The sequence below is a fragment of the Martes martes genome (genome assembly GCF_963455335.1).
Source record: "Martes martes genome assembly, chromosome: 12".
NCBI classification, from domain to species: Eukaryota; Metazoa; Chordata; class Mammalia; order Carnivora; family Mustelidae; genus Martes; species Martes martes.
The window spans coordinates 26,391,472-26,417,547 of record NC_137900.1 but is presented as its reverse complement, the minus strand read 5'-3'; the positions used below and the strand labels follow the sequence as shown (position 1 = coordinate 26,417,547).

At 41.7% G+C, this 26,076-nt stretch overlaps 1 pseudogene across 1 annotated transcript; it reads left to right on the top strand.

The window, feature by feature from the left end:
- Positions 1-12,352: 12,352 nt before the first annotated feature.
- LOC308353223 (elongation factor 1-alpha 1-like) lies at positions 12,353-14,032 on the top strand (annotated as a pseudogene). Its single transcript has one exon. The product of its transcript is annotated as an elongation factor 1-alpha 1-like (transcript).
- Positions 14,033-26,076: the final 12,044 nt, after the last annotated feature.

Below are 26,076 nucleotides of genomic sequence, written 5' to 3'. Positions count from 1 at the left end.
GAGCTGAGGAGTGAGCCCTCAGCTTGAGGTTATCTTAAACTGTGATCTGCGGCACAGTTGGGCCACTGCTCTTTGAGCAGGGACTCCACAAGTGGCAGATCCAGGGAGACTCAACTTCCTTCTCTGGACACAGGACTCTGCTGGGTTTGGAGACTCCAAACAGGGCCATGTGCCAGAAACAGAAACACTTGGTCACAGGCCGGGTGAGCTCAGAGCACAGCCAGAGACCACAGAGACGGGAGTGATTGAGTGCTTTACTCCAAGGGCACACTGAGCCATGGGGCCCCGAGCTCTCTACTTCTCTGGGCTGGAAATTGGGAGTCCTCCATTTTCATTCCATCCTCCAGAGCTCTATAGAAAGCATTCAGGGAACAAAAGGACCGAGAGCGAACCCAAGCAGATAACTTAGCCCGGGCCCTGGCAAGGGCAGTGCAATTCCACCTCAGGCAAAGACATTTGAAATCACTACAACAAGCCCCTCCCCCAGATCAGCAAGAACATACAGCCAAGACCAAGCTCACTGATCAAGGAGAACAGTGGAATTCCAGAGGAGGGGAAAGGAAAGCATGGAATTCATGGCTTTCTCCCCAAGATTCTTTAGTCTTGCAAAGTTAAAAAATTTTTTTAATTTTATTTTTTTTATTCTAATTTTTTAACTTTTCCTCTTTCCTATTGCAACTTTTTTCTAACTAGTTTATCTTAATAATACCTTTCTAAGGAAAAAAAAATCTTTTTAAACCTTCATTATATAGTCATATTTTATCCTTCATTGTATCTAACTTTATTTTTCGTATACATACAGGGTATTTTCTTCTAAAAACGTTGGGAAACAATTTCTTCTAATAGATCAAAATATACCCTAAATCTAGCACAGGGCTTTGTTCTAGTCTCCAGCCTGAGCAAATTCTCTCCACTTGCTTTTTCTTTCTTTTTCCAACCAACTTATCTTATCAATTCATTATTTAGAATTTTTTAAATTTTCATCTTTACAGTCATATTCCATCCCTTCATCATGTTTACCCTAATTTTTGTATATATATAAGTTTTTCTTTCATTAATATTTTGGGAGGTAGTTCTCCTAAGAGACCAAAATACAATCAAAATCAAGTGGTGGCTCTCTTCTGTTCACCAGTCTGATATATATACATCAGTATATGTAAAAAATATACATATTTATATATATATCATATTTATATATAAAAAATATATATTTTAAAATTTTTTTCATTTATTTTTACCCCCTTTCTCCCCCCCCCCAATTTGGGGTCTCTTCTGATTTGGTTAGTGTACATTTTTCTGGGGTCTTTGTCACCCTTTAAGTATTTTATTCTCTCCTTCATATTTGCTTATCTGGATAAAATGACAAGGATGAAAAACTCACCACAAAAAAAAAAAACAAAAAAAACAAGAGGCAGTACTGAAGGCTAGGGACCTAATCAATATAGACAGACATTGGTAATATGTCAGATCTAGAGTTCAGAATGACGATTCTCAAGGTACTAGCTGGGCTCAAAAAAGGCATGGAAGATATAAGAGAAACCCTGACTGAAGAAATAAAAGCCCTTTCTGGAGAAATAAAAGAACTAAAATCTAACCAAGTTGAAATCAAAAAAGCTATTAATGAGGTGCAAACAAAATTGGAGGCTCTTATTGCTAGGATAAATGAGGCAGAATAGAGAATTAGTGACATAGAAGACCAAATGATGGGGAAAAAAGAAGTTGAGCAAAAGAGAGACAAATAACTACTGGACCACAAGGGGAGAATTTGAGAGATAAGTGATACCATTAGATGAAATAATATTAGAATAATTGGGATTCCAGAAGAATGGAAAAAGAGAGGGGGACAGAAGGTATATTAGAGCGAATTATAGTAGAGAATTTCCCTAAGATGGCAAAGGGAAGAAAGCATCAAAATCCAGGAGGCACAGAGTACCCCCTCAAACTCAATAAAAATAGGTAAACACCCTGTCATCTAATAGTAAAACTTACAAGTCTTAGGGACAAAGAGAAAATACTGAAAGCTGCTTGGGACAAGAAATCTGTAACATACAATGGTAAAAATATAAGATTGGCAGCAGACTTACCACAGAGACCTGGCAGACCAGAAAGAACTGGCATGATATATTCAGAGCAATAAATGAGAAAAATATGCAGCCAAGACTATATCCAGCTAGGCTATCATTGAAAATAGAAGGAAAGATAAAAAGCTTCCAGGACAAACAAAAACTAAAAGAATTTGCAAACACCAAACCAGTCATACAGGAAATATTAAGAGGGGTCCTCTAAGCAAAGAGAAAACCTAAAAGTAGTAGACCAGAAAGGAACAGAGACAATATACAGTAATAGTCACCTTACAGGCAATACAATGGCACTAAATTCATATCTTTCAATAGTTACCCTGAATGTAAATGGGCTAAATACCCCAATCAAAAGACACAAGGTATCAGAATGGATTTAAAAAAAAAAAAAAAAACAAGACCCATCAATATGCTGTCTACAAGAAGCTCATTTTAGACCCAAAGACACACCCAGATTTAAAGTGACAGAGTGGAAAAAAATTTACCATGCTAATGGACATCAAAAGAAAGCTGGGGTGGCAATCCTTACATCAGATGAATTAGATTTTAAGCCAAAGACTAAAACAAGAGATGAGAAAGGACACTATATCATATTCAAAGGGTCTGTTCAACAAGAAGATCTAACAATTTTAAATATTTATGCCCCTAACATGGGAGCAGCCAACTATATAAACCAATTAATAAGAAAATCAAAGAACGATATGGACAATAATACAATAATAGGAAACTTTGACACCCCCTCACTGAAATCGACAGATCATCCAAGCAAAAGATCAACAAGGAAATAAAGGCCTTAAATGACACACTGGACCAGATGGACATCACAGATATATTCAGAACATTCCATCCCAAAGCAACAGAATACACATTCTTCTCTAGCACACATGGAACATTCTCCAGAATAGAAAACATCCTGGGTCACAAATCAGGTCTCAACTGGTATCAAAAGATTGGGATCATTTCCTGCATATTTTCAGACCACAATGCTCTGAAGCTAGAACTCAATCCCGAGAGGAAAGTTGGAAAGAACTCAGATACATGGAGGTTAAAGAGTATCCTACTAAAGAATGAATGGCTCAACCAGGAAATTAAAGGAGAATTGAAAAAATTCATGAAAACAAATGATAATGAAAACACAACTGTTCAAAATCTTTGGGACACAAAGGCAAAGGCAGTCCTCAGAGGAAAGGATATAGCGACACAAGCCTTTCTCAAGAAACAAGAAAGTTCTCAAGCACACAACCTAACCCTACACCTAAAGGAGCTGGAGAAACAACAACAAAGAAAGCCTAAACCCAGCAGGAGAGGAGAAATCATAAAGATCAGAGCAGAAATCAATGAAATAGAAAACAAAAAAACAGCAGATCAATCAACAAAACTAGGAGCTGGTTCATTGAAAGAATTAATAAGGATGATAAACCCCTGGCCAAACTTATCAAAAAGAAAAGAGAAAGGACCCAAATTAATAAAATCATGAATGAAAGAGGAGAGATCACAGCCAACACAAAGCAATACAAACAATTATAAGAACATATTATGAGCAACTATACACAAGCAAATTTTACAATCTGGAAGAAATGGGTGCATTTCCAGAGAAATATAAACTACCAAAACTGAACCAGGAAGAAACAGAAAACCTAAACATACCCATAACCAGTAAGGAGATTGAAGCAGTCATCAAAAATCTCCCAACAAACAAGAGCCCAGGGCCAGATGGCTTCCCAGGGGAGTTCTACCAAACATTTAAAGAAGAATTAATACCTATTCTCCTGAAACTGTTGCAAAAAATAGAAATGGAAGGAAAATTTTCAAACTCATCTTATGAGGCCAGCATTACCTTAATTCCAAAACTAAGGTCAGAGACAAAGGCCCCATCAAAAAGGAGAATTACAGACCAATATCCTTGATGAATATGGATGCGAAAATTCTCACCAAAATGCTAGCCAATAGGATCCAACAGTACATTAAAAGGAAGATTCACCATGACCAAGTGGCATTTATTCCAGGGATGCAAGGTTGGTTCAACATCCACAAATCAATCACTGTGATACAATACATTAATAAAAGAAAGAATAAGAACCATATGATACTCTCTATAGATGCAGAAAAAGCATTTCACAAAGTACAGCATCCTTTCTTGATCAAAACTTTTCACAGTGTGGGAATAGAGGGTACATACCTCAATATCATCAAAGCCATTAATGAGAAACGCACAGCAAATATCATTCTCAATGGGGGAAAAAATGAGAGTTTTCCCACTAAGGTCAGAAACACAGCAGGGATGTCCATTATCACCTCTATTATTCAACATAATACTAGAAGTCCTAGCCTCAGCAATCAGACAACAAAAAGAAATCAAAGGCATCCAAATTGGCAAAGAAGGAGTCAAACTCTCACTCTTTGCAGATGATACGATACTTTATGTGAAAAACTCAAAAGAATCCACTCCAAATCTGCTAGAACTCACACAAGAATTCAGTAAAGTGTCAGGATATAAAATCAATGCACAGAAATCAGTTGCATTTCTACACAAACAGCAAGACAGAAGAAAGATAAATTAAGCAGTCGATCCCATTTACAATTGCTCCCAAAACCATAAGATACCTAGGAATAAACCTAACCAAAGAAGCAAAGAATCTGTACTCAGAAAACTATAAAGTACTCATGAAAGACAGTGAGGAAGACACAAAGAAATGGAAAAACGTTCTGTGCTCATGGATTAGAAGAACAAATATTGTGAAAATGTCTATGCCACCTACAGCAATATTCATGTTTAATGCAATCCCTATCAAAATACCATCATTTTTTTCAAATAAGTGGAACAAATATTCCTAAAATTTATATGGAACCAGAAAAGACCTCGAATAGCCAGAGGAATGTTGAAAAAGAAAGCCAAAGTTGGCGGCATCACAATTCCAGACTTCAAGCTCTATTACAAAGCTGTCACCATCAAGACAGTATGGTACTGGCACAAAAACAGATACATAGATCAATGGAACAGAATAGAGAGCCCAGAAATAGACCCTCAACTCTATGGTCAACTGATCTTTGACAAAGCAGGAAAGAATGTCCAATGGAAAAAAGGCAATGGGGAAGCCATCACTGCCAGAGGAGAAGAATAAGGCTTCTATCTGTCTTCCATTTTTCAAATCCATGCAAATACATCTCAGAGGCAGAACTTAAGTGGCTTCCAGAATGTTCAGGGCACAAAATTGTAGGAAACGTGGTTTCCAGGCTCCCAACCCTTGTATACAGGGACACCCAAAAGCAGAATCAGTCAGAGATAAGGGTTCAAGTGCAGGGAGTTTGGAAAGTACATTCATTTTGTGTTGCTGTTTTACCAAATTACTGCAAACTTGGGGGCTCACAAAACACAAATTTGTCTTTTAATTTAGAAGGTCAGAAGTCTGAAGGGAGTCTTATAGGAGTATAATAGATTGAATTGTGCCCTCCCCCCCAAAAAATATGCTGAAGTCCTAACCCCCAGTACCTTAGAATGCAACCTTATTTGGAAACAGGGTCTTTACAGAGGTAATCAAGTTGAAATGGGGTCACTCAGGTGGACCCTAATCATTAAAAAGACTATCTTTATAAAAAGGGAGAACTTGAATACAGAACAAAAAAGAATACAGAAAGAAGACCACGTGCTCACACACAGGGAGCAGATGGTCACGTGACTAGGAGGATGCAGGTAAAACCCAAGGAATGTCAAGGAATGCTGGCAAACACCAGCCGCTGGAAGAAACAAGGAAGGGTTCTCCCCTAGAGCTGTCAGAGAGCATGGCCCCGGCAACACTTTAATTTTGTACTTGCAGCCTTGAGAATAGTGAGACAATGGATTTATGTTGTTTCAGGTCACCTAGGTTTTACAAACTAAATTTGTTTGTCATTTTGTTACATCAGCCAAAGGAACCTAATACACAGGGCTCCAATCAAGGTGTCAGTAGTCTGCATTCCTTCTGGAGAATCTAGGAAAGAATTCATCTCTTTCCTTTTCCCAGCTGTAGAGGCTTCCTGCATTCCTTGGCTCATGGCCACATCACTCACATCTCTGCTTCATTGTCACATCTCTTTCTCTCACTCTCCTGCCTCCCTCTTATAAGGACCCTTGTGACAACCTGGACCTCTCTGGCTAACCCAGGATCTTCAACTTAAAATCACATCTGCAAAATTCCTCTGCCATATTCATAGGTTCCAGTAACACAGTCACTGGTGCCTGGGGTTAGGACACAGACATACATGGGGACCATCAGTCTGCCTAACACAGGGGGAGATGCCAGGAAGCAAGCATGGGAGAGAGGGTAGAGAGACAGGAAGGAAGAAAAGCCCAAGAAGCAGTGGATCTGCAAAATCATAACTGAAAGCAACAGGGCACTGGTTCTGTCAGGACCTCTCCTGATTCGCCTCCCAGATGCCCCCAGAATTGCCTACCTGAGCTATGGGGATCTGGGACACTTACTTCTTCCTCCCCTTTGCTTGAGGGTTGTGTCTGGGAATATCAGCCTCACTTTCAGGCTGCATTTTCATGCCGGCTGAGGAGGTTGCCGGGACATCAGAGAAAGCTTTAAGGCATGTTCTCAAAGTGGGACATTGTCAAACTCATCCAGAACTATTCACTGAAACTGTGGATGAAGTCAAAGATGGGCCAAGGGGACGTGATGCAGGATGTAAGAGGCATCTGTGACAGGGTGAGTGCTTGATGCACTTGCCAAAAGTCCACATACATCCAGCACACATATCTCTGGTAACTGCTTAGAATTTGAGATTTGATTTTAAGTAATAACCCTGGCCTATTTCTAATCTACCCCAAACTTATGTGTTTCTTGTTCAATAGTTAAGCTTGGGGAACTGTTACCTAGCATGGCTGTCTTGTTGAAGGCACAGGGCAAGGCTTGTTATGTGGTTAGGGGGCAAAGTCACTTCTGTTAAGATGGATATTATTAGTGTCAATCATCAGGCAATAAGCAGGTCAAAGAACAGGGTTTTTTAAGGAGTCCAGGAAAGGGTCACAGAGGCAGGGAGAGTAGCTCTGGGCCACTGGCAAATGGAAAGGATTTGCCGGGTAGACCAGAATCATTCCAAGTAAGAGGACATGGTGGTGAAAAGTTTATTTCACTTCCTACAAAATCATTTATTGAAACTGGTTTATTGAAACTGTCAAGGAATTCAGTCTCAAAAAGGCAACATTCAAACCCAGATTCTCTAATTATAAATCCCATCCTCTTAACCCTACTCCAGGTGTCCTTTCCTCCGTTAATGAGTAGATTCTCCTCTGGGAGGATGTGTAGGTGTTTCAACAATAGGTAAGACGTGTCCCACCCTCTGCTGTCTGCTGCTGACAGCAGACGGGTTTCCAGCTGTATGAGGGGTCCACCATAAAGAAGGTAGACATAGACTCCCAGTGACTAGGAGCAGAATATGGACCAGATGAAAAGAAGAGCTAGATTTTTCTGGGGCTCAATATTGTCAGGCATCATTCCCCCCCATCTCCTTTCTAACTGGTGAATGAGCTCTCTGGGATGATACTAGGCTGTTCTTGCCACATTTTCCAGCAACATTGGGGAGAAAATGCCCCAAATGTCTGTGATAAACTAGCTGGCAGGAAAATGATGGGGGTTGTCAAAACATCCAAAGGCTGAGCAAAAAGGTTGGGAGCTTCCAGACACACCCAGAAAAATAAGTAGCTTTGGATCTTGTTGGGTGGAATCAGGAGGAAAAGAAAGAGAGGGGGATCCACAACATCTGAGTGGAAAAACCTCCAAGGAGAGCTGTAAAATCTGGAGGAGGGAGAGAGAAAGAGAGAGAGACAAATGCTTTCTGGAATCTGCTGTCTCAGCAAGAAGGTGTGGCATGATGTACACCTCTCCTCCCTTTACAGTTGAGAAAACTAAACAAAACAAAGCAGAACAAAACACGAAAAGACTCCCCCAAACAAAAAAATACCTTGACTTAGAAAAATAATGCTCCTGGCTCATCCCAACCTTTGTCAGTATCATAGTTGGGCAAAGAAACTGTGAATTTTTAACAGAGACATTTCAGAATCCATGCTTTTAAAGCTGTAGCTTTAAAAAGTCTGGGGACTTCAGAAAAATCTATTTACATTCTACTCTACCTGTCACTGTGCTGGGCTGTCCTAGAGAGCATGAAACAGCACAGCATCAGCCAGAATAGAGAGTAAATGGGGCTGTGTGTGTGTGTGTGTGTGTGTGTGTGTGTGTGTGTGTGTGTGTGTGTTTGTGGGAGTCTTTAGGTGTTTTGTTCTGCTTTGTTTTGTTTCGGGTTTTGCTTTGTTTTGTCTCTCCTCCCTTTATTCTGAGAGTTGGATCATTTTCCCGGATAGATCAGGACAGACATCAGGCCCTCATGCTCTCCACACTGCACCAGAGAACCCTGTTCTCCAGGATGGTAGGGAGGAAAAAAAAGCAGGATTTTCAGTCTGAGACTCAGGGTTAGAATCCTATCCCCATTTTTAGTTACGTGACTTGTGCAAGCTACTCAAACTTTCTGTGCCTCAATTTCCTCAACTGTAAAGGGAGGAGAGGGGACCATAATGCCTCACATTGTGGCTAAGACAGTTCCATAAGGTAGAGTTATGTATATAATATCTGATATATATTAATATTTATCAATATTGATATAGATTTATATATATACATATATATATCATAAGGCTTAGCACAAAGCAGACAGTCTAAATGTCAACTTCCTTCTTCCCCCTCCTTATCCTCCAGCTTCCCATCCCCCTCATACCACGGAAAGTCTGCGACACACTATTTGAAACTGCCTACTTCGGAAGAGCAAGGAACAATGGCTATTCTCTGGAGGAAGGAAAGCTCTGACCCTCCCTGACATACCGCCCAGAAAGGCCTCATGACATCATACACATTAGTTAGAGCATAGTCACGGCTTTCTGTATTCATCATCGTTACAACTAACATTTCTTAAGACTTTGTGGCAAGAATTGTCCTAAAGTACCCTCTACCTAACTACTCACTTCATACAAGAGCCCTATGAAATATGCATTATTATCATTTACAGATGAGAAATTAAGGATCAAACATCATAGAGCTGGAATCAGGTGGAAAGGTAATCTGATTCCAAAGCTCCATCCCCAATGACCATGCTAAACCCCATGTACCTACAACATTCTGGGAACCAGGGAAGATGTGTCTTTAGTGAGTCAGAGAAAAAAAAAAAAAAAAAACCCACCTCATGTCGAGTCGCTCGGGCCTGCTATACCTAGGTACTCCACAACCCTGCCACTGGCCACGAACACAGCAATGACCAACACACAACATGGGGGTTAAAGTCAAGTCGAAGGGAAAATATTTGTTAGCATTAATGTGTCTTTGACTTTTGCCCAGAGAACCAAATAATGTGGTACACAAGCACATTGCCTGGGAATCAAAAAAAGGCATTAGAGAAGGAACAAAACAGAAGCTTGGAGCTTGAACCCAGGCTTCTAGAACTAGACTCTAGTTATCTTAGTAGCAGTGAAGAAAGAACAGTTAAAAAGAAAAGAAAATAAAGAAAATCCAGTAGGGTCTAGGACCTTAGAGTTGATTAGATAGTTGTTCTGGTCACTTACTGCTATGTAAGGAACTACCCCTAAACTCAATAGCTTAAGTGACAACCATTTTGTGACACCATATGATTTTGTGGGTCAGGAATTAAGGCAGGATATGGCTGAGTGATTCTTTACTCCATGTTCCAGGTTACTCAGTGGTATTCAGCTGGTGATGGACTGGTCTGGAGGCCTAGAAAACTGATTACACCTTTGAACTTGGGGTTTGTTATATGACTCATTTTCTAGGATGATTTCTTCTTGCCTTATGCTCTTTAATAAGGTTTATTCAGAAGATGTCAACCTATCTCAGCTAACCTTATGGGAACAGAGGAAGGGGTGCCTATGTGGCTCAGTCAGTTAAGCATCTGCCTTCAGCTCAGGTCATGATTCCGGGGTCCTGGGATCAGGCCCTCAGTGGGGTCCCTGCTCAGCAGGAACTCTGCTTCTCCCTCTCATCTACCCTTTCCCCTACTTGTGCTCTCTCTCGTGTGTGTGTACTCTCTCTCAAATAGATAAATAAAATCCTAAAGAAACAAACAAAAAAAGGGGTCAGAGGTAAAAGACCTGACCTTGAAAGAGGAAGTATATTCGTTGGAGGCTGAGTGTGGTGGCAGCAGGCGAAATGAGGAGGAGAGAAATGAAGCTGGGGGGCAGCCAAAGTCTGCTGCTTGTCTGCCACCACCTCTGGGAAGTATCTTTCTGAGGCTTTTCTCCACAGAAACTTTGGCCCAGCTGGTGATGGTGGGAGATGGCTTGTTTGAGCAAGGGGTTGTCACCTATAACCTGTTGCACTTAATGGACATTCCCCTCTTGATGGAACGTCTCTTCACGGACATTCTACTCGAGTGCCAGCAGCCTCTAAAGTCTGTCAGTCACACAGGCATGGAAATGGCCCTTGGCCAGCTGCCCTCGCCAAGTAACACTTAACACCGACAAGTAAAAAGGATGGCTGGTTTCATTTAGCGAGTTTCCAGAGTGCTTCTCTGGGAAAATGGGCAATGAGGGTGGAAAATTGTGAAGGCTATATAATTATTTTAAGGTCATCCACTCGGGAGTTGCTCTGAATTACAGACCTTTCAAGGACTAAGGATAGTACCAGGAAATGTAAAGACTCATGGAGGCTCTAACACACAGCCCAGGGAACAAGAACCTCTCTGAAGCGCCTTACTTGGGTCACTCTTGGCTCCATATTCCCTCAGCACATTGTGACCCCAGCGTCTACTGTGGGCTTTTACCTGTATTTGTCAGGAGTCATACAAATGCTCTCTTGCTAGTTGTTTCCACTGTTTTTGATGTGAACGCTATGGTAAATGGGAGATGGCCACACACTTTCTCCCTCTTCCTGCCACTGAGAGCTGGAGTCCAGTTCCCTGTCCCTTAAATCTGGGCTGACCTTGATGACTTGGTCTTATGATGACTGGATTTTCTTCTCTTTTCTTTTCATTTTAACTGTTTTTCCCCACAGTTACCTTCACTCTTATCCAACAAATTCCTTGCTGTGCCCCAAAGATAAAGCTAATTAAGGTTTCTGGAATAAGTGTATTTTTATCTATCTCTTCCTGTTTTGTTAAACATCTAGGAAGAGTCCTCATTTTTATAGTGAAGAAATTCACTTCAGTTAGCAAAAAAAAAAAAAAAACTGATTTAATCTATTTCCTATATTATGTTTTATATATCAAATCTTTATTTTAGAGATGATCAGTATAAAAGTTTATGGGTTTAAGATTTCCATTATCTTCAAAATGACTTCTTACAAAAAAGAAATGTGACACTTATATACACTCTCCTTCATTTACATTATTTGGGCCCTCTTGCAAGCCAAGTCTGACAGACAACTGGGATACAAAAAAGGTAGAAGGATAGAGAGTGTCACCAAAGTTGTGTACTATGGGGAATTGAATAAGATTTCTCCTGGGCCTCATATTTAGACCACTACTCAGCACACTGTAAGCACTCAATAAATGCTAGCTACTATTGGTATTAAAGACATATATAATTTTCAAACCCAGTTTTAGATTAGCAGGAGCTAGTTAATGCTACTCTGCTGAGTTCAAAAATTCAGAGCCAAAATGCCAAGAAATGTAGTGTTTTTCTAAGCCTGTGCCACCTCATCAGAAAATAGGTAACATTTCTTCTAGACTTTTTGAAACATTGTAAGTAGTATGAATATCCCCTTGTAAGCCCCAACTGGGAATTACTAATACAGACAGAGTCATTCATTTACAAACGAGGAAGCCAAGTTCCAAAGACTTGCCCCAGACTACAGTGCTAGACCCAGAGCCCACGACTCCTAACTTTCCATCCTGGACACTGTCCATTCATGTTGCCAATCTTGAAACAAACCAAAATGAATGTGTTGTTTAGGAAACAGAAAAAGGGACAAGGTAGGAGTGGGAATGGAGGTTCCCCTGAACTCTGCTGCTTTGTCTTATAGATAATGGCAGAGTATCAAAATTGACTTTATACTTGACATGTACAGTGTACTAGGTCAAAAGCTCAGGGTTTATATTTTAGGAGCTTTAGGAACCTTCTGTAGGATTTCTTCCAGCTGTGCCCTCAGACATCCAGAATATACTTGAGGCCTGAGTCTCCTATGAACATCTAATGCAGCAAATGTAATTTATAAAAAGTAAATATTAGCTTTTTTGCAACGGGTTTGCCGCCAGAACACAGGTGTCAAGAAAACGACCGCTCAACCTAAACCAGAATGGGGAAGGAAAAGACTCATATCAACATTGTTGTCATCAGACACGTAGATTCGGGCAAGTCTACCACTACTGGTCATCTGATCTACAAGTGTGGTGGGATCGACAAAAGAACTATCGAAAATTCGAGAAGGAGGCTGCTGAGATGGGAAAAGGCTCCTTCAAGTATGCCTGGGTCTTGGATAAACTGAAAGCTGAACGTGAACGTGGTATCACCATTGATATCTCCCTGTGGAAATTCGAGACCAGCAAGTCTTATGTGACCATCATTGATGCTCCAGGACACAGAGACTTTATCAAAAACATGATTACAGGCACATCTCAGGCTGACTGTGCTGTCCTGATTGTTGCTGCTGGTGTTGGTGAATTTGAAGCAGGTGTCTCCAAGAACGGGCAGACCTGTGAGCATGCCCTCTGGCTTACACACTGGGTGTAAAACAACTAATTGTTGGTGTTAACAAAATGGATTCCACTGAGCCACCCTACAGCCAGAAGAGATACGAGGAAATCGTTAAGGAAGTCAGCACCTACATTAAGAAAATTGGCTACAACCCTGACACAGTAGCATTTGTGCCAATTTCTGGTTGGAATGGTGACAACATGCTGGAGCCAAGTGCTAACATGCCTTGGTTCAAGGGATGGAAAGTTACCCGTAAAGATGGGAATGCCAGTGGAACCACACTGCTTGAAGCTCTGGATTGCATTCTGCCACCAACTCGTCCAACTGACAAGCCCTTGTGTCTGCCTCTCCAGGACGTCTACAAAATTGGTGGTATTGGTACTGTCCCTGTGGGCCGAGTGGAGACTGGTGTTCTTAAACCTGGCATGGTGGTCACCTTTGCTCCAGTCAATGTTACAACTGAAGTCAAGTCTGTTGAAATGTACCATGAAGCTTTGAGTGAAGCTCTTCCTGGGGATAATGTGGGCTTCAATGTCAAGAACATATCTGTCAAAGATGTTCGTCGTGGCTATGTGGCTGGTGACAGCAAAAATGACCCACCAATGGAAGCAGTTGGCTTCATAGCTCAGGTGATTATCCTGAACCATCCAGGCCAAATTAGTGCTGGATATGCACCTGTGCTGGATTGTCACACAGCTCACATTGCTTGCAAGTTTGCTGAGCTGAAAGGAGAAGATAGATCATCGTTCTGGAAAAAAGCTGGAAGATGGTCCCAAGTTCTTGAAATCTGGTGATGCTGCCATTGTTGATATGGTTCCTGGCAAGCCTATGTGTCTTGAGAGCTTCTCTGACTATCCTCCTCTGGGCCGTTTTGCTGTTCATGACATGAGACAGACGGTTGCTGTGGGTGTCACCAAAGAAGTGGACAAGAAGGCAGCTGGAGCTGGCAAGGTCACCAAGTCTGCCCAAAAAGCTCAGAAGGCTAAATGAATATTATCCCCAATACCTGCCACCCCAGTCTTAATCAGTGGTGGAAGAATGGTCTCAGAACTGTTTGTGTCAATTGGTCATTAAAGTTTAATAGTAAAAGACTGGTTAATAATAACGCATCGTAAAACCTTCAGAAGGAAAGGAGAATGCTTTGTGGACCATTTGTTTTTTTTGTGTGTGTGTGGCAGTTTTAAGTTATTAGTTTTTAAAATCAGTACTTTTTAATGGAAACAACTTGACCAAAAATCTGTCACAGAATTTTGAGACCCTTTAAAACAAAAGTTTAATGAGAAAAAAAAAAAAGTAAATATTACCTGGTATCTTATATGGGTCATATCTTTGTCCCCAGATTTAGGCATAGCATTAATGTACTTCCATACCCTAACTAGAGTGGTCTGCTCCTAAAGCATCAAAGTTTACAATCATGTTATTGCACATTCAAATGATCTATTCCCAAATATGCAGTGAGAATTTCCCACCCCCCCCCCGATCATTCCTCAAATAAGTAGTCCTTTTATTCTAGTCCTTACAAACTCTCTCAGATCATGGAGGTACTCCTTCAGTTGCCTTATCTTTGGCAAAGCTACATTAGCCTGAAATTTTTCAATAAATGATGGTTAAGCTGATTAGAAAAGTTGCCTCATGAAATTTAATTTTTTTATTATATTATGTTAGTCACCATACAGTACATCCTTAGTTTTTGGTGTAGTGTTCCATGATTCATTATTTGCGTGTAACACCCAGCACTCCACGCAATCTGTGCCCTCTTAAAAAAGGGGAAGGATGTATATTAGTTGGTATAGGGGAAGCTATGCTGCAGTAACATTAATCCTAAAATCTCAGATGTTTAAAACATAAAAATGTACTGTCACTCACACAAATGCCACTATGGGCCTCAGGTGACATTTCAAGTGGTCCCTCCAGTGGTGACATCTCTTTAATCTTAAATCTTATGGCTCTGTCCTCCAGAACAAGGCTTTTTTAATTGCTAATACAGGGGAGAGAAAATTGCAATGCCATGCAGGGGTTTCTCTCCATCAGATAAAAGCAACGCATGTGTTTCCACTCATATTTAATTAACCAGAATTGCCTAACTGCAAGGAGTTAGTAAGTGTGCTCAGGAAAAATGAATATGAAAAAAGATCTAGTAAATGCAATGCATTCTCTTTCACAGGAGATAAATGGTTAATACATATTTAGTAATTTATATGACCTCACAATTGCAAGAATTGAAGGTAATTATTTAAAAGCTTCCTAAAAATCATTTTAGAAAGCAATACACTGGAGGCTGGAAACAACTAGATACTCATTTGGAGGAAAAAGAGGTCTCAGAAGCATACACAAAAATTAAGTTGGTATGAGTCACAGATCTAAATTAAAACCTTGGGATGCCTGGATGGTTCAGTCAGCTAAGTGTCTGCCTGGTCACGATCCCAAGGTCCTGGGATCTAGTTCTGCATCAGTCTCCATGCTCAGTGGGGAGCCTGCTTCTCCCTTTCCCCGCCGCTCCCTCTGTTTGTGCTCACTTGAACTCTCTCTCTCTCTGACAAATAAATACGTAGTCTTTAAAAAAACAAGCTAAAAACTCAAAGTACAAAAGTTTTACCAAAAAAAATGAGAAAATCTTCAGACTTAGGGTAGACAGAGATTTCTTTTAAAAGCACAAATTATTTAAAAAACTCATAAATTGTACTTTATCAAAATTTAAAAGTTTTGCTCTATATAAAAGACATGTCTAAGAAAATTAAAAAAGCACTATGTTGTACATATACTATAACACTGTATGTTAACTATACTGGAATTGAAATTATTATTATTACTATTATTATTAAAATATTATTATACCGTCATTAGTCATGAGGAAATGCAAATAAAAACCCTAATAAAGACATGAAACCATAAAACCCCTAGAAGAAAACATAGGGAGAAAGCTCTTGACATTGGTCTTGGATTGATTTTCGGGGGGGGGGGGTATGACATCAAAAGCACAGGCAACAAAAGAAAAGATAAGCAAGGAACAGTATCAAACTAAAAAGGTTCTGCACAGCAAAGGAAACAATCAATAAAATGGAGAGAGAGGCAACCTACAGAATGGGAGAAATAATTTGCAAACCATAGATATGGTAAGAGATTAATATCTAAAATATATAAGGAACTTCAAGAACTCAGTCCCCAAGAAATAACCCGATTTTTAAAATGAACAAAGGACATGAATAGACGTTAAAAAAAAAAAAAAAGACGTACAAATGGCTAACTCAATTTAACTAACAACCACAGAAATGCAAATCAAAACCACAATGAGCTATTACCTCATATCTGTTAGGATGGCTATTATCAAAAAGAAAACAGATAACAAGTGTTGGTGTAGTAATAGAGAAAAGGCTTTGTGCACTGTTGGTGGGAATGTAAATGAGTACAGCCATTATGGAAAACAGTATGGAAATTCCTCCAAAAATTAAAAGTAGATCTACCTTATGACTCAGTAATCCCACTTCTGGGTATATATAGATGGGAACCCAGCTGATTTCAAGCAAGAGGTTGTTTTGCTGCCCAAACAGAATTGTCGTGGGATTTCTTCAAGTAGCCAATTCAAAGCTGTGCATTGAAATTACAATTCCATTTAGCATAAGCATTTACAGTACATGCAATCTCAGAAAATTACTCTGTGAAACTATTGGTACCCCTTTCATTGGTGCAGCACATTAAAAGAAAAATGGCTTACTTTTACAAATCACTCTCATATCTAAGTTGAGGACAATTTCACTGCCCCAAGGAGAGATTAAATTCGTCTGTCCAGCTGGCAAGACTAGAAGGCCAATTAAGTAAGCTACTCAGCATCCCTAATGCCAAGCCACTGAACTAGCTAAAGAGGAATGTGGTTAACACTTGCTAAAAACCAAATCCAATTCATTTATCATGTGGACCATCAGGGTGCTAGGATCCCTCCAACCAACTCCTTTATACTGTTCCTAATTAGATATTGCTAGGCAAAATTCTGCATATTAGAAATGGAGAATTGCGGTCTCTACCCCCAACCTACTGAATTATATGAGAACTAAATGTTCTCACGTTTAGAGAGACCTGTGTTTAGATAAGCTAAAGTTGTCAGGGGAATGGAAAAGAGAAATGGACACAGGACAATTAAGAAGATTGAATTCACAGGGTTTGGTTTTGTTGGGATATGGGACAAAGTGAAGTCAAAGACAGCATCTGGATTTCGGGCTTGAATGTTTGGGTGCCATTTACCATGACTGGGGACACCAGGGGAGAAACAGGGCTTCTTATGAGCTCCTCTTCTGCTTCCAACTACTCTTCCCATCCCTTAAATGTGTTGTTCCCTGGGGTTCTTAATTCAACCTGTGTTCCTTCTCTTTGGACACATCTGATCTCAACTGCTTCGACCCTCCCCCACACACACATCGACAACCCACTCAAGGTCCCAAAGACACATCTAAGTCAGTTTATCATCTTTTTCTCAAAACCTACTCTGCCTTAATTTTTCAGGTAATAGAGTTCAATCTGTTATCCACCTATGCATTAAGAGGAGAGACCTAGAAGTCACCAGAAAGTTTAGCCTCTCTCTTACCCCCACATGAAGTCAGTCACCAAACTGTAGTTCCCCATTCCTCATGTCACTAATATCTGGCCCCTCCTCCCCACCTCTCTGCTCCTATATTCAGCCATCGTTGCTCACCTGAGTTGTTCACCTGAGTCCTTATGTTTCCCCTACCACCATTCTTGCTAATTACCTCTGCCTGCCCCCCATGCCATGCTCCTACTACATCTAAAGAGCTACTTCTAAGACACAAATCTGATTATGTCATTCCCCTGTGTAACACTCTTCAGTGTCTCTTCAACATGTCATTTGAGGTTTTCAATAGCCCCACCCTGCCCACTTTTCCAATCTCATCTCCTGATATTAGCCCAACAAACTTTACATTCTTGTTTCTTGCCAACTTTACCACTCTGAATAAAACATGGACCAAACAGTAATCGCAGACATCCTATATTGCTTTTAGTTCATTGAACCCTCACAGAGCAATTTTGTCTACAAATTCAAAGCTTCTTATCTGGTCCCAGTTTATTCACTATTGAAGGAATGAAATTCTTCATCAGTAGAAGTCTGTTGAGTGCCCTTTTTTGTGGGCAGTGTTGCCTAGATGCTCTGGGAAGTTTATTCTGGAAACTTTTTTGTTAAATTTTTATTCATTTATTTGAGAGAATGAGACAATGTGTGGGGGAGAGGGACAGAAGGACAGGATAGAAGCAGAATCCTCACTGAGCAGGGAGCCTGATATAGGGCTCCATCCCAGGACCCCAGGATCATAACCTGAGCTGAAGGCAGATGCCTAACCGACTGAGCCACCCAGATGCCCCAAAGTTTCCTTATTTGAAGGTCTAGGAAATACCTTTAACTTCTTATTCCCTAAAGTACTACCACTCTTTCTCATAGCCCAAAGGAGAAAATATCATCAAACCCTACATTTGAAGCAATGTTTATCCATACAGTGTTAAGTAGTTCCTGCTAAAGGGTCACAAATAGCTACCACTTATTGAGTACCTGCCCGCTCATGTATGCCTCACCTCAATCCCTGGAGTTTGGTATTATTATCCCATTTGACAGATAAGAGATGCATCCACTTGATATACACACACCAGAGGCAATTGTGGACTACATGAGGTCAATAATTAGTATGCATTTAGTTCACACTCCAGGAAGATGGTGCTCAAAGAGGTGTGTATTGAATGAGCAAATGAATGAACGGAGGGAAGAGCTAGGGAGTGGCACAGCTGGTATCGAACCCAGGTGATCTGACCCCAGAGTGGCTGCTCTACACTCACAACAGAAAGCCCAACATAGGTGAATGTACAGCTGATAAGAGGCCTGACCACACTCCTCTTTTGTCCTCTCTTTCTGGGCTTTCTGTACGTGGTTTGAAAGAGTCAGAGGGAAAAAAACAGACTGATCTCATAATGGTGTTGAGAAGAAAATTTAAGGAACCTTTTATGAAATCTTGTAAACACATAATACTAGGAAAAAATTAAAGATGGGTCCTAGTATCAACACTTAAAGTACAATGTGTGTTTCCTTATGGCTGTTGGATATACTTTGTTTTCTAAGATTAAGGGAACAAACAAGCAAAATACCCTTGCTTCATCTGGTGTCATTCTCACCACTTCCCATCACCCCCACCATCAGGGTTGAAATGGGGAGATGACTGATTCTTATGTAACCTCCAGAGGGGTCGTTATGAGGTCACACAGATCCATACATGTCTGATAGATTTACATCGAACACCCCTTGTGGGAAAAATTACATTAACTAAAATGAGGTGAATTAGGTCCAGATTTAGACATTGCCTATTAAACAAAATCTATTACACTGTCAAGGACACTAAATTGTTTAATTCAACATTTTAAATGTGAGAAGTTAATGTTGGTGGAAGAGTTAAGCACATTATACATTTATCACCTGAAAGACAGAGATATGAAAATGTCTAAACCATTAGCCATATAATAGCTCCAAATGCTTTATTCTGGTAACCCTAAATTGGTTAAATTATGAAACTACAATTAAGAATAATTATCCCTGCAGTAGTCAAGTCGACAGAGGAACACCAAGAAGCAGACATTTGGCTGCAGTAATATATCAGCTTACAACCTGAATCAACCTCAATAGCGATAGAGCACCAGAGCTATGATCCCCTAATGATGTTTCCCAATCCATCAAGGAAGAGTTCGTGGCAAGAAGCAAAGAAAAATTAGGAGACCCTCATTCAAACCACTGCCCATCTAAAATAGAAAGTGAAAATGCTCTGGAAATCTTTGTTTGTCTGTTTAAATTAACATGGATGATATTTAAGTCTTTACTTACATTGTAAGTCACCATTTTACGAAACTATTCCACAATCTTTTAAAAAGATTTCTGTGTCTATAGATTTCAATAGATCTGCCAGTATGTATTTTTAAGTTGATGAGAGCTAGTTGATTCTTAATACATATATATATACACATATATATACACATATATATGTGTATATATATGTATGTGTGTGTATATATATGTATATGTATTGTTTATCCTTCCTTTTTTTCCCATAACAATGACGCCAGGTCAAATCCAAATGGCGACCACTCAGTAAACATTTGCTGAGTGAGTGAATACACAAAGGAGCAAATGTATGGAGGGCAGACCTCACCGGATTACCTGAGCAAGATCCCAGCAGTTTTACTAACTTCCCAGTCTTCCTGCTCTCCTTCAGGCCACAGACTTGCCAAGTGAATCTGGCCCTGAACACCACTTTCCATGATCAACCTTGCCCAAGAACTCCCAACTATTGGTTTCACGGGGAGATCCTACCTCACATAACGCTGACTGCACCTGACCCCTTTGCTCACATTGGTCCCCTTTCTAGAAACAAGCGATCTGCTCAGCTTCTGAGGGATCACGGGGCTTCCCAACACGTCAGAGCACCAGTGCAGACTTGGGCCATCCACCCCCATACACCAGATAGCTGCTTCCAAAGGCCAGCAATGAGGTCCTGAAACAAACAGCTGGGAATGTGCTGATGTTGCATCCATGCCACTGCATTGAAGGGCTCTGAGGTTTTGTTAATGATAAATATTATCTAAGAGCTTCTCAGACTTCAATAAGCTCAAGAATCACCTGAAGGCCTGAGAGTCTGCATTTGTAACAACTTCCCAGATGACACAGATACAGCTGCTCTGTGGACCACGCTGACGACCAGGGAGCCACAGCAGGGCTTGTCACACTAGGTAGCACATGGGAATGATGTGGATCATTTTAGAGATACTGGTGCTTAATCAGACCAACCCCTAAGATTTTGTTTCAATCGGTCTGGGGTGCAGTTCAAGCCCTGAAATTTTCAAAGCAGCTCTGATAATTCTAGTGTGCAACTGAAGTTGAGAACCACTGCCTTAGACCAGTGTTTCTCCAACTAGTTTTCATTATATCCCCCCTAAAGAGAGTTTGTAGATACGTTTCCTCTAAATAGTCCTCATGCAATTTTAATAGCACTGGGAGACTGCATGCCAGTTTATATACTGTAGGCAGACTTGGGCTTTATACACAGAAGGAAAAGGTTTTGTTCCCCCAGAAGTATTTTGCATGCTGTTGGGAGTGATGGTTCCCGCATTGAGAAGGCGTGCTTTAGCCTACGTCTGCAGACCTGGTTTTGTCTAAGCATCCACATGCCTATCTCTATCACAAATCCCTCCAGGTAGAGGACATAGATCTCAGGCACTACGGGCCAGGCTGGAGAGAGATGACAGCAAGGTGATCACACTAATGATGTACTGTATGGTGGCTAACATAACATAATAAAAAAAATTATTAAAAAAAAAAGGAAGGCGATCAGATCAATGTACACACACCCCCACCCCTGCATCCCAAGTCATGACTGGCTGTATGGCCTGAAATTCCTTTGTGCTTTCTACCACTTTATTATCCAATAGCCACGAAGGACCCTGAATGTCCCACCCTATTCAAGTGAGTCAGCTGGGGTGTTTGCCAATGTATCCCTATCTGTGCTCACAAGCCAAGCCTCCTTCATATTGCCTGGAGACAGATGGGTTTTCCATCACTACATAAAGCAAAATGTCTCCGGGAGACTTTTTTTTTAAAACTCCAGTATAGTTAACATACAGTTTTAGATTAGTTTCAGGTGTACAATAGTCATTCGGCAATTCTCTACATGACTCAGGGCTCATCATGATAAGTGTGCTTTTAATCCCCTTGACCTATTTCTCCCATCCTTCCATCCCCCTCCCCTCTGGTAACCATCTGTTTGTTCTCTATAGTTAAGAGTCCGGTTTTTGGCTTATCTCTTTTTTTCCTTTGTGCATTTGTTTTGTTTCTTAAATTCCACCTATGAGTGAAATCATATGGTATTGGTCATTCTCTGACCGACTTATTTCATTTAGCATAATACTCTCTAGCTCCACCCACATTGCAGATGGCAGGATTTCATTCTTTTTATGGCTCAGTAATGTTCCATTGTGTATCTACACCACATCTCTATCCACGCAACCACTGGTGGACACTTGGGCTGCCGCCATATGTTTGCTATCCTAAATAATGCTGCAATAAACATAGGGGAGGATTTATCCTTTTGAATTAGTGTTTTGGTTTTCTGTGGGTAAATATCCAGTAGTGCAATTACCAGATCTTAGGGTAGTTCTATTTTTAATTTTCTGAGGAACCTCCATCCCATTTTCCACAGTGGCTGCACGAGTGTGCATTCCCACCAATGGTGCACCAGGGTTCTTTTTTCTCCATATCCTCACCAATCTTGCTGGTCTCCTATAGGAGATGCTTTTCAATATATGTATCAAACCCTAATATTCACTCAGGGTATACCAGAACTCATATAAATTGTGTCGGAAGGGTGGGTCACCGCAATCGGGGGCAAACAGCAGTGCTGTTTCTAATTCCGAAAACAGAGAAAGCCAGACTCTACTCCCTGTGTGAAGTCCCACCTCTGGGGGAAGGCCAGTGAAAGTGTGGTAGCCAAAGAGGGCAGGGATGGGTAAAAAGAAAGGGCAGGAAAAAGAAACCAGCATTATCACATGTCTCTTTGTGCCAGGGGATGTCTGTACATTGTTTCATTGAACCTCCATCATGAGTCTGGGAAGTGGGTATCATTCTTCCATTTTCAGATAGAAGCCCTGAACTGCCTCAAGGTCTCCTCCTAGTAAGTGGGGAAGCCACAAATCGAATGTTCTCCTGCTGGGCTCCAAATCCAGTGCTCTTTCTAGTCTATGCTATCCTCCCAGCCTCAGGAAAACACAAAAAAGAAAACACAAACCACTGTAACCATTAAGGACAGCCCTCTACATTCGAAACCAGGAAGATTGGGGTGACCTTACCACGAAAGCAGGAACTCTGGGTCCTGGGGCAGCTCTGGAATATAAAAGAGAGGCTGAAATGGGGGGCATCTTCAAGGGGGCATCTGCCATGAGGACCTCCAAAGAACATGGATTTAAGTGTCTGAACCCCAGTGCGGCACCGGATGTCATGAGGACAAAGGCACAGAAGGAAGAGAGAAGCAGTGACAGAGGAAGCAAGGTCCACATGAGCTTTCCTTCAAATAGTAGGGAAAATGGGGGTCTGAGTTACCTGAGGACACAAAGACACCAGAAACTATGGGGGAGGGGGTAAGAATTCCAGGAAGTGGGAAAAGACTAAAAAAAATGGATGGTCCCAGAAAAAAAGGTAACTTACTTGTTTTGAAGGGGAGGGCCCTGAGCAGACAGCCTTCTGCTCTACCTGGACCCTTCCAACCTCAGGTTAGAGCTAGAGGAAAGAGAACAAATTGTCAAGGGAACCCTGGGAGTCTAAAACCCGAGATTCACTCCTCTGAGAAAGAAGACAGATTCCCCTCCATTCTCCACCCCGACCTAAAATCTGACCTCACCAGAAAACAGCCTTTCTCCTTCCCTCTGGGGAAAAACCAGAGAGGCCTCAAAGGATCTGCTTGGAGGAAAGGAGGCCTAAGAACTTGAGTTCTCCCATGTACACAGGGGCCCAGAATCTGCACTAAAGTTAATCATTATCATCTGCCTTTCTGCCTTTATCCAGGAGAGAATCTGCTTCCCTTTCCTCGGCCTTCTTCTTCTCCATCCAGACTGTGCTGTAGCCTGAAACCCATCTACCACCATGATGGATCACTCCTAGTGAGTTACAGGGCTGGCCCACGCATCTCTCTAAGGGGATCACAGAGGAAATCCTAGGGGCGAACCATTTGTCTTACCGTCACCAACTGTGCTACTGACTATAACCCCCCTCTCTTGCCGGCAGCACCACAGTACGAGGTCCCACGTGAGGGAAATCACTTCCTGAGGAAGCCAACTATATCAAGTGACTTTTCAAAATAATGCATCTGTGGGAAAAGGGAAAATTCCTGAATGATACACTGAAAGCCAAAGCCCCCCCCCCAACATTTTCCACTCATAACCACCCAAAACTAGAAATCCCTCGGGGACATAAGAGCTGCTGTAGGCAGGGAACCCACATTTCCCTTTTAGCCATAATAATCTGAACATGCCTGAAAGTCTACAAATGTTCTACCAGAGGCCCTATCCCAGAAGGGAGACTCAAAGAGCCACCATGTAAAATTTATGTCTTCTGAGAAATGTGTTCAGATTATTGCCACAGTATTTGCAAATGGCTGGATGGACTAAGAGCAGATTTGTCCCCAACACTCCCCAGAGTTGGGTGTCTCTCATGTTTGGATCGGGTGAAATCAGTCCATAGGGCAGAGGGAAGAGGACTGCCCTGTCTCTGGGAACTGAGGAGGGAGTTCACACCCTGTCCTCGCCTTGCTTCGTCGATCATGATCCCAAACTTGTTCAGCTCCGCATGCTAACCAGTTGATTTCCACTCAACATGTTTATTAAAATATTGAGTAAGAATTGGCAAAGTTGGGTAGTGCTGGCCTGGTAGGAGAATCCCCACATGGTGTTTTGACAAGAGCAGTTCAAAGGGCCCCTCTGAACTGGCATCACCGAAGTCTGCATTCCCAGGATTAGTGAAGCAGAAATCGTTTATTTGCTGAGTATTTACCCAAGCATGATTACCCCTGATAGGCAGATTCATTCCAAGAAGGAAACTTTACTTTGAATCTCTCACTAAAGCTGACAGGAGCATATCTGCACATCTTGAGGGAAGACATCTGCCAGCAGAGATCCGTCTCTGTTTGGCATAAGGAGGACTATACAATAAGACCACATTTTTGGTAGTTGTTCAGTGAGAACCTTATGGCTCAGCAACAAAGATCAACAATGTCTGGACAGATCAAGATAGTAGGAAGTGCCTCACGAATTTACCAACTGTGAAATAATGAAAGAGGAGGTGGGAAGGAAAGAGAAAGGGGATGGAAGGAAAGAAAAAAGGGAGGGAGGGAAGAAGAAGCAAAGAAGGAAAGAAAGAAGGGGGAAGGAAAGAAGGAAGGAAAGAGGAGAAGAAGGAAGGAGGAAGGGAGGGGTAGGAAGAAGGAGGGAAGGAGAAAAAGAACTTAAAAAGCAAGAAAGAAAGAAGTCCAGCACATTCTTAACTGGTCTGAACCAGTGAACATGCCCCAGATTCACCGTATTCTATAAATTCACTGAGTAATTGTGCAGATCCCCTGGACAACTGTCAGGTAGTCTTCATCTCCCCTCCCTCCCATCCCCCCATGGAAAAGCTCAGGATTAAATTAAAAGTGCAGTAGAGGATGCTACTGTATTTTTGTGAATGGGCTGGGCATCTAAATGCATTGCATGTGCTTGTATTTTCACGGATGCCCAGGCGACCAATCTGGAAGTCCATACAGGCAACCACAAGGGTGTCTACCTGGGGTGGGATGCAGGACGACTGGGTGCAGGGGTGCAGGCAAGACAGGGTAGAAGGGAGATTCTTCTTTGGGTGCCTTTTTAGACCTTTTGATGGTTGAACCATGAGACTATGTTGCCTAACTAAAAAAATGAAATGAAAGAATGAGTATATTTAAGAAAGTGTTCAAATGGCAGCCCTCAGAAACCCCTGGTCCTTCATCAGACTGGGAAAGAAGGGGGGGTGGGGAGACCCAGCATCCTTCCCTCCACTCCCGCCTCCTGCCTTTTCCCTTCCCTCTCTGAAAGTCACTGGGACATCTCAGGGCTGAGCAGAAGGTGAGACCCTGACAGCTGCCTGGCCCCAGGGAAACAATGATAGGAAAGCCCCAAACCTGAAAGCAAAGCAAGTCTAAACCTTTCCATCAAGACAGGAATAGAAGCACTTGGCAGGGAGAAGGGCCCGAGGTCTGAGCGGCTGATCTGTGGTCAGAAACTTGAGGCCATTGTCTCACCCCCTTGCGCCTGGGTTCCCACCTCCAGGAAGCTGTCACGGGAAAGATCCATTGATGGCAGCAGGGACAGCACCCAGCACCCGGCCAGAAGGAGGGACAGGACAGAGCTCAGGATATTATTCCCCTTCCCTGTGCTCTGGGACCACTGCTCAAAGCAGCCTCCAGGTGTGAACAAAGCATGCAGGAAAGGAATAATGGGCACAAGATAAGGACTTCAGCAAACTCTATAAGTGTCCATCGGACGATCTGGGATGTGTTTCTGTTCTTTACAGGAAAGGCCGTGAAGGGGGACTCACCTGCTTTTGAAACCGGAAAGACAGGCTTCACTCCCAACCCTTTCTACTCGCTAATCCTGTGCTTTCGGACAAATGGCTTCATCTCTCTGCTCCCAAGTTTCTTCACCTGCTTAGCAGGATGACCCCAGGATCTACCCTATAAGGACTGTCGTGTGTCATACAGAGCCTGGCCCAGAGGCGCCACATGGTAAAAG